The 17,245-nt window shown below is 39.8% G+C and overlaps 1 pseudogene; it reads right to left on the reverse strand.

The window, feature by feature from the left end:
- Positions 1 to 4,787: 4,787 nt before the first annotated feature.
- Positions 4,788 to 4,933, reverse strand: LOC118631921 (annotated as a pseudogene).
- Between the last annotated feature and the right edge of the window lie 12,312 nt (positions 4,934 to 17,245).

Genomic DNA, 17,245 nt, shown 5'->3' on the forward strand with positions numbered 1-17,245 from the left:
AAATTAAAACTTGAACTTCCATTTGACCCAGTGATCCCACTTCTAGGAATATATCCTAAGAAGCCTGAAACATCAACCAGAAAGAATACATGTACCCCCATGTTTGTAGCAGCACTATTTACAATAGCTAAGATCTGGAAACAGCCCAAGTGTCCATCAGTAGACGAATGGATAAAAAAGCTGTGGTACATATACACAATGGAGTACTACGCAGCTGTAAGAAAGAAAGACCTCTTATCATTTGAGACTACATGGAGGGACCTGGAAAGTATAATCCTAAGTGAAACAAGCCAAACAGAGAAAGACAAGTTTCATATGATCTCACTTATTTGTAGAATATAATGAACATAACAGTCTGAGGAAGGGGGTAGTCCCAGAGATGCGGAAGTGGGATACAGACTGACAATCCCCTAAATAGGGGCGTGGTGGGGAAGAGATAAACCACAGAATTTATATGCATGTATGCATGAACAGTGGACATGGACAACAAACTGGGGAAAGGGCAGGGAGGGAGGGGGAGGGGGGAATCAGTGGGGGGAGGGAAGGAGAAACATCTGTAACAAAAATTAATTAATAAAAAATAAATAAATTAAAAAAAAGTATCTGTAAAAGGGAAAAGAGTGTTAAGAGCATCTACTTAATAGACATCATTATAAAGAATATAGTGGAATTTTGGAAAATGTGTACCACTAGACTCTAAAATTAGTTGCATATGACACTTTGCCAAAGGCCATGGGGAAAAGTATAACTTCTTGAACTATCAGTGAAATTCTAATCTCTGTAAAGAACTCTTTTACATCTGGAACCTCTTAGTAACGTCCTTAAAAATCTGCTTAGTGTGGAAACAGTATACTTTTAATAGCAAGAAGAGGTGATCACCATATCTGTTATTATTTTAATCATTTGAAACCTTCCAAATTTTCCAGTCAGGATCCTCAATTTTCATCTAGAGAAAGTCACCCTCTCCCACCAGCAACCCAGAAAAACAGAATTTATGAAAAATATAAAACTTAAACTTCTTAGTGAGTTTTTTTTTTTACTAAGATTGATCCCATTGAGATGACCCGAGTGAGAACACTGTGTATCACAAAATTGCAGAACCTATACTGTTTCACATTTTTTAGTTTATCTAATAATTTTCATCTAATAATGCTAGGATTAACTGATTTCTTTCTCCCACTGGTTTTTAATAAATTTGTCAAACAGATGTTGTTTTTTTCTTTCACCCAAACTGTGTCATTTACATCAGGCTGGTTTTTGTAAGTTATTCAAAATTGAGCAAATGCTCTTCTGTGTTGACTGAGGAACCTTGTTTTGTACGCGTGTGTGAGAACTGGCACGCCAGCACTGTGCACGGGACCCAGAGCCATGCTGCCTGCTTGCTCTGGTGGCTGCTGCAAGGAGCATGTGATTATCCCCACATGCAACATGTGCCTCGCCCCTCCCCCACTGCTCATGGGTGCAACTGCAACTCCACATGATCAGTGCACAGATATTCACCTTAAACACTAAAGAAAAGGGGAGAAGCAACATAATAATTATTTTTTCACTTGCTCTTTGTAGCTCAGTCAGAGTGGACTTTAGATGACCATCAACTTTAGGACTGGCTTAAAGGTTAAATAAAAAAAATCAATATAGTATAAACAGATTAAGTCACACATTCTAAAAGTACATGGGAGATTGTATTAGTTGGTTAGGGATGCCACAGCAAACTACCAAAAACTGGGTATCTTAATCAATAGAAATATATTGTGTCCCAGTTTTGGAGGCCAGAAGTCTGAGATCAAGGTGTTGGCAGGGTTGGTTCCTTCCGGAGGCTGTGAGGGAAGGATCTGTTTCAGGCTTCTCCCCTCGGCTTGTAGATGCTCCTCTTCATGTTCACATGAAATTCTCCCTGTATATGTGTCTGTGTCCTATCTCTTCTTATAAGGACACCAGCCATATAGATTAGGACCCACCATAATCTTATTTTAACTTAGTTTTCTCTAAAGATGATTTTTCTTTAAAGATTCTATCTCTAAATAAGGTCTCATTCTGAAGTAATGGAGGTTAGAACCTCACTATATAAATTGGGGTGTGGAGGGGCTGACTTGGGGCATGAGGGGAGGAGGCTGACTTAACCCGTAACAAAAAATAAAGCATTTTAAAAGTATTTTTGTTGTAATTGGTATACGGAAGACCAAAAACAAGATGGCAACATACCAGTTCTCAACTAGTTAGATATACACAAACTTAGATTTCATGAAGAAAGAATACTGCTAAAGTAATTTAGATATTTTTCAGTAATTGAGAACTTATTCTAAGTAACAGAAGACTTTACCAGTTTCTTAGATAACTCAATACCACAATTTTTTTTTTTTGTGGTGTGTAAGAGTTGGATTCTTTGTTCAATGTTTTGGTTCTATTGGCCTGACAGAGTTCTCTGCTGAGCTGCATATCTTTATAAAACAGGTAACTGCATATTTCCTGGGACGATCCAAAACTATAACCACACACTCTACCCCAAATCTCAGTTACAGGTCCAGCTATTGGACTCTACTTGTGTATCTCACCCTCATTTCAGTGATACAGGACAGAAGCCAGTGGTTATCCTAAAGGCAATTTCATACCACATACGGTTATGTCAAGTAATATCTACTATATTCTGTGTATCCTCACTGTCTCTTCTCTCTATCTCATGTCTTCACGTCTCATCTAAGAAAGCAATTAAGACTCCTCTTCTAGCAATTTAACAGCACATCTTGACTCATTAACTGGCACATTAAATACACGATGCTCACACCTATATGCACCAGCTGAATATGGACCTTATTCTCCTCCCTTAATCCTGATTGGTGAAAATTAAAAGGGATGCTAGATTATTTTTAAACCAACTTTATGGCAAAGTGAATAAAAATATTGAATTACTTTCTTGACTTTAAAGATGGTTAATTGTCAAAATGACACCTCATCATATTTTCTGGGGATTGCTTCTATTATATAAAAGCAAATTAGAATTAAACATGGCAGAATAGTTTATCTTTTATAATATAATGACAATTGCTGGCTTGAGAAAATAAATCTAAGCCAAGGAATTTAAAGAATTTTTAACAATGGTAGAAATTTATAGCATCTAGAATAATTATATTTCCTGAAGTGATTATCAGTTTTAAAATACTGAGTACAATTTGGTACAAGGGATCAATCTTTGAACATATGTAGAATATGTTTTTAACAGTAGTCTGAATTCCAAAAATTTTGATATAATATGGTAAATCACAATATAAACACACTCTGTCCCTGAAAAGGAATATTATGCCACTCAGGCAAATCTATCAAGCAAATCATTTTTCAAGTCTTTCTTGAGGTATACTTGACATAGACTGAACCGCAGAATATGCAGAGCATAATTTTATAATGTGTTAAACCCACCTCAATCAAGATAAAGAAGATACCCATCACACTGTAGATTTCCTTGTGCCCCTTCAATAATTCTTCCCTCCTGCCTGTCCTCTCCATCCCTTCTCCTAAACCCAGTCGACCACTGACAATGTTGAACTTGACTTGAGCCCTGTGGTCCTGAAAAATGGCTATGGCTAAGTAATTCCCTCATCCTTTTGTTTTCCAAAATCTTTCCCCGCTGTGTGTCCCAAAATGGTGCTCACCATAAAGGACAGCCTGCTCTGCATATTCTGAGATAAAACCTATCCCCATCCTTTCTTTTAATTTCCATCAGACTCTGGACAAATCTCTAGTCTACCAATCATGTCCTTAAATGTCTGATGCGTTTTGTATTTGACAGTGTGGTGACATGACTCCATGTGATTGGACCTCTCCCTCTTTACTTGACCCAGATAATGAGTCCTTCAAAGGGCCTTATCCCTGATTGGCCATCTGCAGATCCAACAGTACAACCAACTTCTGGTCCTGTGCTCTGGCTCTTGTCAGAACTCTCTACCGGTAACATACGGGTTTGGTTTTGCTTCTTTCTGAATATTCACTTGCTCTCAGGGGCCGTCTTCTTTTGGTTTTATGGCCTACCCATTTGGTAATCTCTGTAAATGAACTGACGCTTTGCAGAGCTCTTGTGCTATTGAGTGAAATACAATGAAGAATCTGATTTATTACTTTGTTTGATATGTCTGTTTTGAGCTCAAGTCAATTAAGGATCCAGACCCTTTGGGAGAGTACAGCTCTTTGATATGAACCAGTGAGTTTGTAATTCTGTGTTTACCTTTGACCCATAGCTGATAATTTGAATAGAAGCTGTAAGCTTTCTCTCTTTGTGTTATTCGGCAAAACCTTTACTTCTCATTTGTGAATGTGTAATGTTTTCCTGCCTCCAGATGATGTTAATACATTTGATTATCAAATCTCTTTAAAAAATTTTGTTTTCTTTATTGATTTTAGAGAGAGAGGAAGGGAAAGGTAGTGAGAGATAGAAACATTGATGAGAGAGAACATCGATTGGCCGCCTCCTGCATGCCCCCTACTGGGGATTTGGCCCACAATCTAGGCAGATTGATAATTAAACTGGCAACCTCTTGGTGCATGGGTTGATGCTCAACTACTGAGCCACACAGGCTGGTCTAGATGATCAAATCTCTTAAATAAAAGGAACTGTACACTGATTAGCTTAGAGTTAAATAAGCACTTATGTAAATTGAATATTTCTAAATTTTCAAGAAATTTAACTTCCAGTAGTTTTAATGTTTAAAAAAATTAAATTCTCATAAAAATTAATTCAAACAATCATTATCCCTGTTGCAATTGGCTGAATAAGATCACATCTTTATTTTTATTTTTTTCAGGGGAGAGCACGAACTAGTCCCCCACCACCACAATTTGTGTAGTTGAGTTGCCACATTTGGGGAAATTGCCAGGGGTCAGACATCCAGAGTGCAATGGGAAAACCACCTTTGTGATCATGGTATCTCCCCTGCCAGGTAAGTGTAAGGTCACATCTTTAACTGTCTAGTGCATTTTACCCTTAACACCACAGACCTATTTTCTGGCACTATAGATTAGTTTTAATTTTTAAAATTTTTATATAAACAAAGCAATGTAAAATGTACTCCTTTGTGTGTGTGTGTGTGTGTGTCTGGTTTCTTTAACTCACCATAATGTTGTTGCACATATGAACAGTTCATACCTCTTATTGTTGAGGAGTATTCCATTGCATGAATGTACCACAATTTGTTTATCCATTCACTTGTTGCTAAAAATTTGGGTTGTTTCCAGTTTGAAACTACTATAAATACAACTTATGAATATTTATATATATTATTATGGACATATGCTTTCAATTCTCTTGGGTAACACCTGAGTGGAAAGGCTGGGACTAACAAACTTTAGTCTTTAGCTCTGTATTAATCCTCCCATTATAAGTTTTTGAAACTGATCCTTCACTGTATGTCTAAGGTAATGATTTTAGGCAGAAACATTCCTTGTAGATTTTCCTAAACTAACAGGATGACTTTAACAATACTTTTGAAAAAAAGAAAAAATTTAAAAAATCTATTTGACTTCTAAAATTATGGATATTATAAAAAAGAGAACTTAATGTTGCTTATAATATCTGTAAGTTTCAAATAATAGTTTCAGTAGCATAACATTATCACAATAAGATGCCATGAAAGAGAAATTATACTAATGATTATGATAAACAGAAATTAATAGATAAAAAGTATAATTGATACAAGAGAGCAATATTTTGAGTGTGATGGTAAGAGATATGCAATATAGATAGATGATAGATGATAAAAGAGGTTAATAAGGATCTGCAGTGGTTATTCAAACATGTCTTTATCAATAATATCTGTACCTCTTACCAGTTCTTTTCCATCAGCCTATAATCATGGTCAACCATTTAATGAAAGAGAAAACAAAAGGACTCACTTGAACCTGCTTGTCCTTCTAGCTACTGGCCTGTGTCCTTTCCTTCTCTCTCCTGCCCTGCCCCTGCCCCTAACAGTGCTAATGCTCTGGAAGGGTCCTAAATGACCTGCAGATGGCCTTCTTTAAAGCACAGGTTTCGTTTATGATCTCATGGAACCTGTTTGCTACATTCAATATGATTCACCACGTTTTCCCTACTTAAACATTTCAGCATCCCTGGATCCTACGATACAGTTTTCTCCCAGAGCGTCTCTACATTTCTGACTGAGCTCTTCGTCTTTTCTTTTGGGGGGAAGCTCTCTTACCACCTCTAAAACACCAGCTTTTTCACTGTTCTTCTCTTTCTCTGCACTCTTGCTTTAAGGCCATTGTGAGGACTTTAGTTTCCTTTGAGTGAATTACAGGAGCTCCTTTAAGAGGATGAATTAAGAAAAGGCAGCCACTTCCATTTGTGGCACAGCCCAGGCCAGGGCACAGGTGCCCGAGGCCTTGGTTGTACCCCCCTGTTCTTTGCTTTGCAGGCTCCTCTGAGCCAGAACACAAACCACAAGCTGTACACTGGCCTCTTCTCACTGGCTGTGTTTTTCATGCTCATGCTGTTTCTTTGCTCCTTGCGGGTCCCCTTTCCTTTGGAAAATGCAATTTAAAAGACCGAGGTAGGGTAAAATGTTTAGTTGCACTATAGCTTTCCTATCTTAACTCATAATCCCTTCATTCTAATTTGATAAATGAGATTGGCATCTATAATTAAAAACAGGATTCACATCCAACTTGGATGTTTTCTGAGAACAGCAGGATGCACATAGGAACCTAGTAATGTTTTCTGGATAAAATTACAGGTTTTTTCTTCAGGGTAGTTTATCAGAAAGGTTTTAACTGATAATGATTTTCATTTTATCTCTCCAGTGACAACATGTTTATAAAAATATATAAATGTTAGGAAAATTGTTGGGAGAAGGTGAGAAGAAGGAATTTAGTGCAGTTGAAAATGGATGAGATGAATAATGTGTACATTTAAAAATTAATGTTTTGTAAAATCTTTTAAATATTTCTTTGTATTTCCTGATTTTCAGGGCAATTTTGTGTTTACTTGCCAATGTATTTGCATGTTAACGAAGACTAATTTGCAAGAAAAATACAACCAGATATTAAATAACAACAAACATCATCATTATTTCTACTACGGGTCAGACAAAATAAACATGGCAGAGACTTTCTTTCTGTATGCCTCATGAAATATAAAAGAGCAGAGCTATTTCCAATGTATATTAAAACAGTCACATACTTTGCATTTTCCCCAGCTTTTCCAGAAAGCCAAAAGAAAATAAATGTATTTCTGTAAATTATGTAGTTGATACATGTCAGTTTATTACTTTGACTCTTTTTAAACAAAATGAATAGTTTATGAATTACTGAATATTGTAAGCATTTATTTATTTTACCCAGTTGTTGCTAAAGTGACTCTTATAAAGATAAATTTAAGACAGAGGTCAAGTTGGTGATGTAGGTTAAAGTGGTACTTGCCTCCCCACTACAACCACATCAAATTGCAACTAAACTGCAGAATAAATATCATTCAGAACCACCTAAAGTCTGGCTAAATGGAAGTCCTACAACTAGGGAATTAAAGAAGAAGCCACACTGAAACTGGTAGGAGGGGCAGAGGTGTGGAATTTGAGCTGGTCCCATACCCATGTGCGGCGGTTTTTAATTGGGAGGTATATCTTGACTGTGAAGGTGCCCCCTGAGGAGTAAGGGGTCCCAGACCCACACCGGATCCTTCAGCCCAGAGTTCTAGTGCCAGGAAGAGAAGTCCCTGCATCTGGAGATTGTGGCTGAGTGACACCGAGGCTGCTGGAGTCCAAGGTAGTTCCTCTTAAAGGGCCTGTGCATGGACTTACTCAGACTCTGAGCTCCAACTTTGGGGCAGTAATTTGAAAAAAATCTGGGATGTACAGGGAGGAACTAACTTCTCTGGCATCAGGACAAGAGCTGGGGGGGGGGGATTTCTCCCAGAAAGTAGTGCTGGCAGAGTCCATTGTTCCTTTGCTGAGCCCTCCCTGCCACAGAGCCCACAGGCAGACACCATATCTGAGCCTCCATCAACCTGGCTCACACTGTTTGCCCAGCCCTGGTGATTCCCTGAGACCCTGTCCCACCCAACTTGCAGGCTCATCCAAGCTGTTCCCAGCAGGTTTTCCATATGAATGGCTTGTCTTGATTCATGCCTCAGACTTTCTTAAACTGTGTTGAACAAGCATCAGCTGGCCTCAGTGTGCCCTGTATCTCTCCCTAAGAGGCCTCAGGGCCAGCACTAGTGGCAGCCCATCATGGTTCACAGCTTGGCCTCTCCTGGGCACCTCCAAGCCCAACATAAATAGCAGTCATCTGCAGTTTTCTCTGTAGCTCATGCCAGAGAGTTCCAGGGAGGGCACAGGCAGTGGCTGACTTTGCACCTCCTGGGAGGCCCCAGAGGCAGTGCAGCCAGTGGTCAGCTTCAGACCATGCCTGATTACAACCCAACCACCTCCAAGAGCAATACACTTAAAGGGAAGACTTGGTGAGCACCAAAGCCCCACTGGAGAAAGTCCTGCTCCACAAGGTCAGGTCCTACACAGCAGCTCTTGGCTGTAGTTTCAGCTGGTCCTCACCACCTATTGGCCTGAAGGTCAATCCCCCCAGTGACACCAAAAGCAATCAAGGCTCAACTACAACAGGACAGTGCACACAGCCCACACAGGGGTGTACCTGGAGTGCCCAGCTTAGGTGACCAGGGAGGTGGAGCCATTGGGCCCTACAGGACACCCACTACACAAGGCCACTCTACCAAGTCCATGAGACACAGTAGCTCTACCTAATTCATAGAAACAAACACAGGGAAGCAGCCAAAATGTAGAGATAAAGAAACATGTCATAAATGAAAGAACAGGAGAGATCTCCAGAAAAAGAACTAAATGAATTAGAAACAATTAAACTACCAGATACAGAGTTCATATATTTTTTAAAAACATACAATGTGAGTCAAAGAAAGGAATTTGTTCAAGATTCTCTTTTTTTTAAATCCTCACCCGAAGATATTTTTCCTTTTTTTTTTTTTTGTTAAGATAGAGTGTGAGGGAGGAAGGGAGAGAGAGCGAGAGAGAAACATCTATGTGAGAGAGACATTGATTGGTTTCCTCCTGCATGACCCCAACCGAGGCCAGGGTTTGAACCCTGAGGTATGTTCCCTTGACCAGGAATTAAACCTGCAACTCTTTTGTCCGTCTAACTGCTAAGCCAAATCAGCCAGGGCCAAGATTCTTTTATAATAACTAGACTGCATACATCTTAGTAATAAACATATTCTATAAATTATATTATCTTCTTTAGAAGATTTGTTATACATGAAGACTCAGTAAAATCTCTACATGTATCAGGGGGCTTCTCACCCTCCCCACCTTCCCCTTCCCTGCCCTTGAATCCATTAATATAAGGAAAAAATGGACAGGCTTGGGGTCAGGAAGATGGGCTTTGATTCTGGAAACTGTGTGACCTCAGGCTAGCTCATTAACTTCTCTTGAGGGCACGACTGGTGTTTCCAAGTGGAGGAAGTCACACAGAGCAAGTCCAGCAGTTGTGACTGCTTTGAATGTTGACCGGAATTCACGGAAGCAGGAAGTTAGAGTGAGAGGCCTCCGGAATCCTACATATTAGAGAAGGTGCTGGAATTTCCATGATACAAGGGTTGAGACTTGAGTTAAATCATGATTTCCTTTAAGATCCAATTAATTCAGAAACTGGATCTTGAGGACACTTATAATGCTTTTAAGTAATGTTGCCCAGAGCTTTTTTTCCTTTCTATGAATTTTTTGGGGACACACTGGTTAATAAAATTATCAGGTTTCAGGTGCACAATTCTACAACGCGTCACCTGTATAGGTCTGTGTCCATCTTGTGAAGGCAGTTTAGTAAAACAGACCTTATATGTTAAAGTCCAACCTTTTAATTAGCTTGCTTGACCTCCTTCCTCTGGCAAGTGTCATTGATGTGTTATTACAATTATGGTGGACACCAGAAACTTTCCCTGTTAGTAGTCTTTCTTCTTCCTTCTCTCATTTGTTTTATTCTTATTTAGGTACATCTTCTCTGCTTACTTTCTATTTATTACCACTGGCACTAGTTAAATCTGACCAATTTATATTTGCCCCCCAAAATGTCATCCTTAACTTTGCATATTTTTTTCCTTCTTATGTGATGTTTCTTTCACTTAGAATGTCTATCTTCCATCCCTTTTTACCAAATTCTATTCATTCTTCAAGTCCTGGCTCAAATATTACTGCCTCCATGACACTTTCTTTGGTATCATCAACAGAGTTAATATTTGTTCTCAGACCATAATGTTTTATTGTTGTTTACCCCTACCCTAGCCCTTGATACATTTTGCTTTGCAATGAAGTGATTTAGAAAGAGGGCTTCCTGTTGCATAGAGTGTGGTTGAGGTAGGTGCTGGGTGTACCACCCAGTCCCTCACTACCAGGCTGAAGCACTGACACCTCTTTCCCTGAGCTTCTGGAATGTGGGTGACCAGCAGCCCAAAGCTGGGCCTGTTTCCTGAAGTGAACTACCTTGGCCAGGCCATGCTCCCTCCACAGGGCTACTAGGGTCTAAGGATTCATCTGCTGGAGGTGGGTAGGAATTTAAATCTCAGCACCCTTGCCTCAAAGTAGAACAGTGCTTCAGGGCTACCTCAGCCCTGAAGATGCCCTTGGTTTGGTTGAGTCTTTGTGGTGATTGCATCATAGTTCAATTCCTCTATCTGTCCAATCCTGCTCCAATAAAACTTCTTTCTAAGGGCACTCTCCACCAAATTTCTTTCATACAAATTTTTACCTCTGTGTTTCTTTCCTGGGATCTCACCTCTTTTTTATTGGATGGTGTTGGCAGCACTTGACATGTCAGTAGAGGTACTGAGAACATGTTGGCTGAATTGAACAGGCAGAGGTTCTCAGTTCTGTCCCCTATCAGAGCTCAATACCAAAAAAGGAATTTACTCTAGGTCTCACTCTCATGACAGATTAGCTTTGAGTTGTTTAAAGGATTTGTATAGGAGACTGGGCCTTTTATTTCTAGGCGGGATTGCAATACTCAATTAAATTAAACCTGTGCTTTGTATAGTGGAAGAAATTGCAGTGGAAGAAATTGCACAAGAGGCCAAGAAAGGTAAAAAACAAAACAAAACAAAAAAACTCATCCAAGATTATACAGCCAGCTGTAAGAAAGAAAGATCTCTTATCCTTTGAGACGGCATGGAGGGATCTGGAGAATATTATGCTAAGCGAAATAAGCCAATCAGAGAAAGACAAGTATCACATGATCTCACTTATTTGTGCAATATAATGAACAAAATGAGATGATAAAAAAAACAGACCCAGAGACATAGAAGTAGGGTTCAGATTGACCAACCATAGAGGAGAGGGGAAGGGGGAGGGAAGAGATAAACCAGAGAACTTATATGCATATAAGCATAACCAATGGACATAGACAACAATCCTGTGAGGAGGTGGGGTGGGAGCAGGAGGAGGGTGTCAATGGGGGAAAAAGGAGAAACATCTGTAACAAAAATTAATTAAAAAAAAAAAAAGATTGTACAGCTAGTAAGTAACAGAGGTAGACCTATAACTCAGTCCTTCCCATACATTTCTAAAGAGCCTGTGACTCAGAATCCCTGAAATTCTTGATTCCAATGAAATCATTAAAACAATAATTTTTGTCTTTTTTTGTTGTTGTTAATACTATTACAGACATCCTCCATCCCTCCACCTTTGCCTACATCTACCTAGACCCTGCTCCTCCGCCCACTGCCTTCACAACACCATTGTCTGTGTCCATGGACTATGCATATATGTTGTTTAGCTAAAATTAAAAAAATTTTTTTCTTTATTGATTTTTAGAGAGAGAGGAAGGGAGAGAAAGATAGAGAACATTGATTGGCTACCTCCTCCATGGGCCCCACTGGGAGTTTGGCCCACAACCTGGGCATGTGCCCTGACCAGGAATTGGATCGGTGGCCTCTTGGTACATGGATTGACGCTCAGCCACTGAGCCACAACAGCCAGGCTAAAATATTTTAAAAAGTAAAATAAAATTAAGTTTAGCTCCATCTTGAACTTCATGTGTAAGGTCTTACTTTGCCATTGAATTATAATTCAAGCATTCCTTGTTGAAGTGTCTTCGCCTGGCCCTTACTTTCCCTTAAACGGTTCCATAGACTTGTCTTTGGAATCTGGACATTTGACTGGGTGGTCTCTAGCTGTACTTTTGAGACTGTCCTTTGAAGCTGGGGCTTATCTGTCTTAGGCATCTTCCTAAGTTTCCAGGATCCCTGTTCTGAGGTGCAGTGCTAAGATAAGGAGCTATGAGATGTTGGGAGAGGTGGAAAATCAGTTTAATAGCATCTGTGTTTCCATCTCTGGTGCTATATCCCAAACATGTTTAAAATTCTGGATGAACCTGCCAAAGGCAGCAGAGCAATGTGATTAGAACACATTCTAGTGGATTTAGTGTAAGGCATATCCTGAAAGAGCAGCTTTATTGAACTCACTATTTCCATCCTCCTCTCTGATGGAGTGCTATCATGCATCCCTTGAAAGCTTCGTGGGCCAGCTGCACTAGATGAATTCTCCCCACAGTTCTAGGTGAGAGAGCACGGGGGGGGGGAGGGGGGCCCTTCTTTCTGTCATGAGAGGATACCCTCAGATTATCCCCCAGGAAGTTGAACAGTGAGGTGATGTTTGTTTGGTGATCCTCAGGAATAATGGGATATTATGGCTGTAAGATATACTTTTGTCTGATTACTTCTTTGGATTCCCCAAAGCTAATAAAAGTACATTTTATTATCAGTATTTTTAGAAAAAGCCTTCAAACATTTTAAGAACCATTAAAGGACATTATTAAGAGACACTGTTTTGGGTCTACAAAATAGAGTGGATATCAATTAATTATAAATCTACTAACCAGGGCTTTTGACCAAATTATATCAGAGAATAAATTGAACTAATTTTCAAATAGAATATTGTGTAAGCTTGACTGAAAAAGAATTATCAAAGCAAAGGAAGTGGAAGAAAAACAAAATTAAAATGAGTTGTTGAAAGGTGATGAAACTACGTCATTGTTGTCATGGTCTATGTATTACATATAAATCTCTTTCCCATTTTAATGAGTTCCTTCCCAACGATCTTGTAAAGCAACAGTTTTACTAAAGAGTAAACCATTTTTCTATATGTGACATAACTTTCCTCACACTGTGTACCCTAACTAAATCAGGTGTTGGAGGAATCAAATATAAAAACAGCCTCAGAATCATTCAGAAAAATGATATGCATTGTGATAGGAAATGAGTTTTGAAATTAAGAGCATCGTGGGAAATGTGGATAATTCAGTCATAGGAAGAGGCTAAAAAAGGCCATTGAAAAGTTGATTTACTCATTGTTTAATGCCAGATCCAAATGTAATTGCAGTGGAGGAATTAGCATTAGATTACTGCAGAGCAGTTTTGAACAACTGTGTATTGGCCAATTTGTTTTTCTAAATCTATATAACATTAGCTAACATGAGTCAGGCAGTAATATCTTTCAGCCTCTCTTTACTTTACTTAGTGCCAAAACCTTTAGATCAAAAGTAAAAAACAAAACAAAACATAAAACCCTGTATTTATACTGATGTGGAGATGTTTTTAGTTCTATACCAAGCATCTTGTAACTGAGAGGCAGGTTCAGCTGCCTGCCACAAGGAAAACCAAACTTGTGAAACAGGTGCTGGGGAAAAATAAAAGAGGTTTATTCAGATGCCACGACCTGGGAGAATGGTGGACTCTCCTCTCAAAGACCATCTCCACTTCCTGCTCAAGCCCTGCTTTTATAGGGATAGAGGTGGAAAGGCTTTTTTATTCCTATCCAATTATCTTGGTAGCTTTTGGTTGCTTGGGCCCTATCCATTCATCTTTCTAGCCTTTGGTGTGCGTAGTGTAAGAACCTCCTTCTTGGCCAGTGGGGAGACTTGCAGTACTCCCTGTCTATCATATCAGGGTCAACAAAGAAGGGCATGCCGCAGGATCCACCATCAGGAAGCCTGGAGATGTTGCAGCCCTCAGCCCGCCTCTCCATGCTGGACACAGTGCCTGCACATCTGGAGGAGTAGGTGGAAGTCCCAGGCACCCCTGGGACTCAGTGTACCTGTGTCCTCTGTGAAGCTTCCCTGTATTCCGCCCCCTCTGAAGTGGCCAGCCTGGCAGCACTCACCCTGCTCTCAATTGCCAGTGCTCCCACTGACTGTCTACAGTAACAATCTTGCCTGAACACCTTACAGTTTTTACTAATATAGATGATAGTTTTATAAATTTTAGGTGAAAAAAAATGATTTGCCTGTTAAGTAGGATTTTACAAAGTGTAGTACAGAGGGTGACAATCATTTCCTTGGGCTGCCTGGCCCCTCTAACATCTCCAAATTAAGAAACCAGACATAGGCAGGACTGTGAATTGATAAGACTTGTGTTTGGCCATGCCCCTTCTCTGCCCACCAGTTGTTCCACTTATTCTTGTGTTGTCTCACTTGGGTTTTCCATCCAGATATCAGTGAGTCCAGGATTTCAGTGAATATGATATTAGGAGGTGTTTCCAGGAAAAACTGGTAGGGGAATTGTGAAAGGAGATATGGGGGCCAGGCTAGAGTGTGATGTCAAGCGAAGCCCACAGAGGTTTGGGCTGCACCACAGGTTCTAAAGGTCCCCAGGCCAGTGCAGAGGGCTGAAACAGGTTAGAGGAGGCCACACTTCGAGGTGACTTAACTCCCAGGACGCACAGTTGGTCAGTGGTAGGGGTGAGACTCAAATTCATTTTTGTCTGCTGAAGCCTCTATACTTTTCATCATCTGTTTCATACTGGCCTCAGTCTCCATCCACATTTTTCTAGAACTTTAAAATATTTATTTTCTGCATTTTATAGGACAGGAATTATGATGTAGATAAGCTTCATGTTTATTTATTTATTTTTTTAAATCAAAGATCACATAGTATAATTATGGTGGAAATAGAAAGAAAACCCAGAACTTGTGATTATATCATAAGCATTAGGTATATATCATATGTGTTAGATAATATTTTTCAGGAAACCTCAAGCATTTCTAAAACTAAAAAGCATTCATATATTGACAATTATTGGTAATTAGTATATAGCATAGTTATACTATAGTATAGTTATAATGTAATATAATATGTCACCATATACCTCTACTTTTTAAAATTTTCAGGTATTCTCACATCTGTTATCTTCTAAGAACCTGGAGAAAAACTGGGTCAAATGCTATTTCACATTTTGGAAAATAGACATAGCAAACATTTAGTGACATTTTAGAAGTGACTAACTCACCCAGTTGCTTTACTTACGTATCCAGTTAGTTATGCACACTGTTTGGGGACTATTCCTTGCCCTGGGAAAAAATGATGACTACAGTAGAGGTCTTGCCCCCCCCCCCCTTTATCTAACATTTCTGCCAGGTAAACAGTCATAAATTAAAAGTGTTTGGTGTGTCTTATATTGAAAAACTCATGCTCCTCCCATGGACAGGAATTTTATGATCAGTGGGGAGTGGAACAGTGTCGTTAGTATTTAGAAAAATGGCTTTTTTGTCCTCCCAAACTGAATCATTTCAATATGTGCATATCAAACTTTGGGCATATGCAATCTATTTATGAGTGTCCAACAATTGCAAACTTCAATTTTTAGGAAGAAAAAACATTTATCTGAATTAAAAAAATAATAAACAGAAAGAGTATTTAAAAATAACAAAATTAAAAATTACAGAGAACTTTCACCCAATTCCACCCTGGATAAATGAGCCACACATGATTATTCACATCATGTTGCCTCAGTGGTTGAGAACTGCAACACCTGTTCTCTTCCTACTAACAGAACTCTGAATTCCAGTTATTAGCTATGTACATCATTATCCAAAATAAAAGACTTCCTCTAGAGTTACCTAAGTTCATGTAACTTACTTATTTTGGCCAATGAAAGTAAGTACAAGTGATACATGTAGTGTATGGGTTGGCTGGTTAAAACTGTTAGGACTTCAAGGCAATAAAATTCTTTATGGCCATTTTGTAGCTTCCCTGCCACAGGAGAACAATGACCAGGAAAACTTGTTGAAGCATTCCCACCACAGGAGAACAAAGACCAGGAGGACTTGTTGGACAGGAAAAGCTGGGCACCAGGAATCAAACCATGCAAGGAACTAAAATTGTCAAAGAAGCACCTGATCACACATCCGCATTCCTATGGACCCAACCCCACTACCCAAACCCACCAACCAAGACCCAAAAATCCACGGAAAACAACAGCTTCCTGCCTGTGAAAGCATATAAAGATGAAACTCCAGATCCTAAGGGCTGCCATTATCAACCCAATACCCCATAACTTGGTGCTTTGTAGCCCTTCCCTTTGACTATCCCCGTCCCCTAGACCTTTTTCTGTAAATCTAATTTTTCTTCATTCACCGCCTAGTATTGCTATTTAGCTTGCCTGTGCACACCACCTACTTTAACCTTTCATTTTAGTAGTCCCTTTGGGAACATCTAGAAGGAAATCTTTCTCTTATCCTCTTCCTTCCCTCCCCCTTCTTTTCTTCTCCTTCCCCTCAGCCCCTAGAGACTCAGTCTTGGGGTTCAGCACCGACCAAATCCTTTCAGACTCCTGAGTTGTGGCAGAAATGCCAGATCATCAGACCTCCTGTCTCCTATTATTCGCTGAATTACTTCATTCTCAGGAACAGGGCATTAGGCAGCGAGGTTCTCAATTCCCCATTGGGCCACTACTTGTGGGTATGGGTCAGCCACTTAAAAGCCACTAAAGCAGCGGTTCTCAACCTGTGGGTGGCGACCCCTTTGGGGTTGAATGATCCTTTCACAGGGGTCACCTAAGACCATCAGAAAACATATTTCCGATAGTCTTAGGGACCGAGTCACCGCTCCTCTATCTCCAGGCAGGTCTGCTCACATGCAGATACGCCCACATACAACACGAGAAACTGTATTAAAGGGTCGCAGCATTAGGAAGGTTGAGAACCACTGCACTAGAGCTCAACTTCCACTAGAAGACTCCCATGACAGGATAAACCAGACTGGGAAAAGGCAAGATTGCCTTAGGCAGCCTGCTGATTTCAAGCAAATGTCTGAGCAATTGAGGTATACTATGAAGAAGCACACACTTGCCCAAACACTGGCCCAAAATATTGGTAGGATGTTTTTGGCAGGGGCCCGGGGTGGGGTGTGTGTGGCGGCTGTGAGTCTTGGCATTGTGAATTCCAGTGTTTCAGTTGAGATAGGTCACTTGTCAAC

The sequence above is a fragment of the Molossus molossus genome, unplaced genomic scaffold (genome assembly GCF_014108415.1).
Source record: "Molossus molossus isolate mMolMol1 unplaced genomic scaffold, mMolMol1.p scaffold_m16_p_16, whole genome shotgun sequence".
Taxonomy (NCBI): domain Eukaryota; kingdom Metazoa; phylum Chordata; class Mammalia; order Chiroptera; family Molossidae; genus Molossus; species Molossus molossus.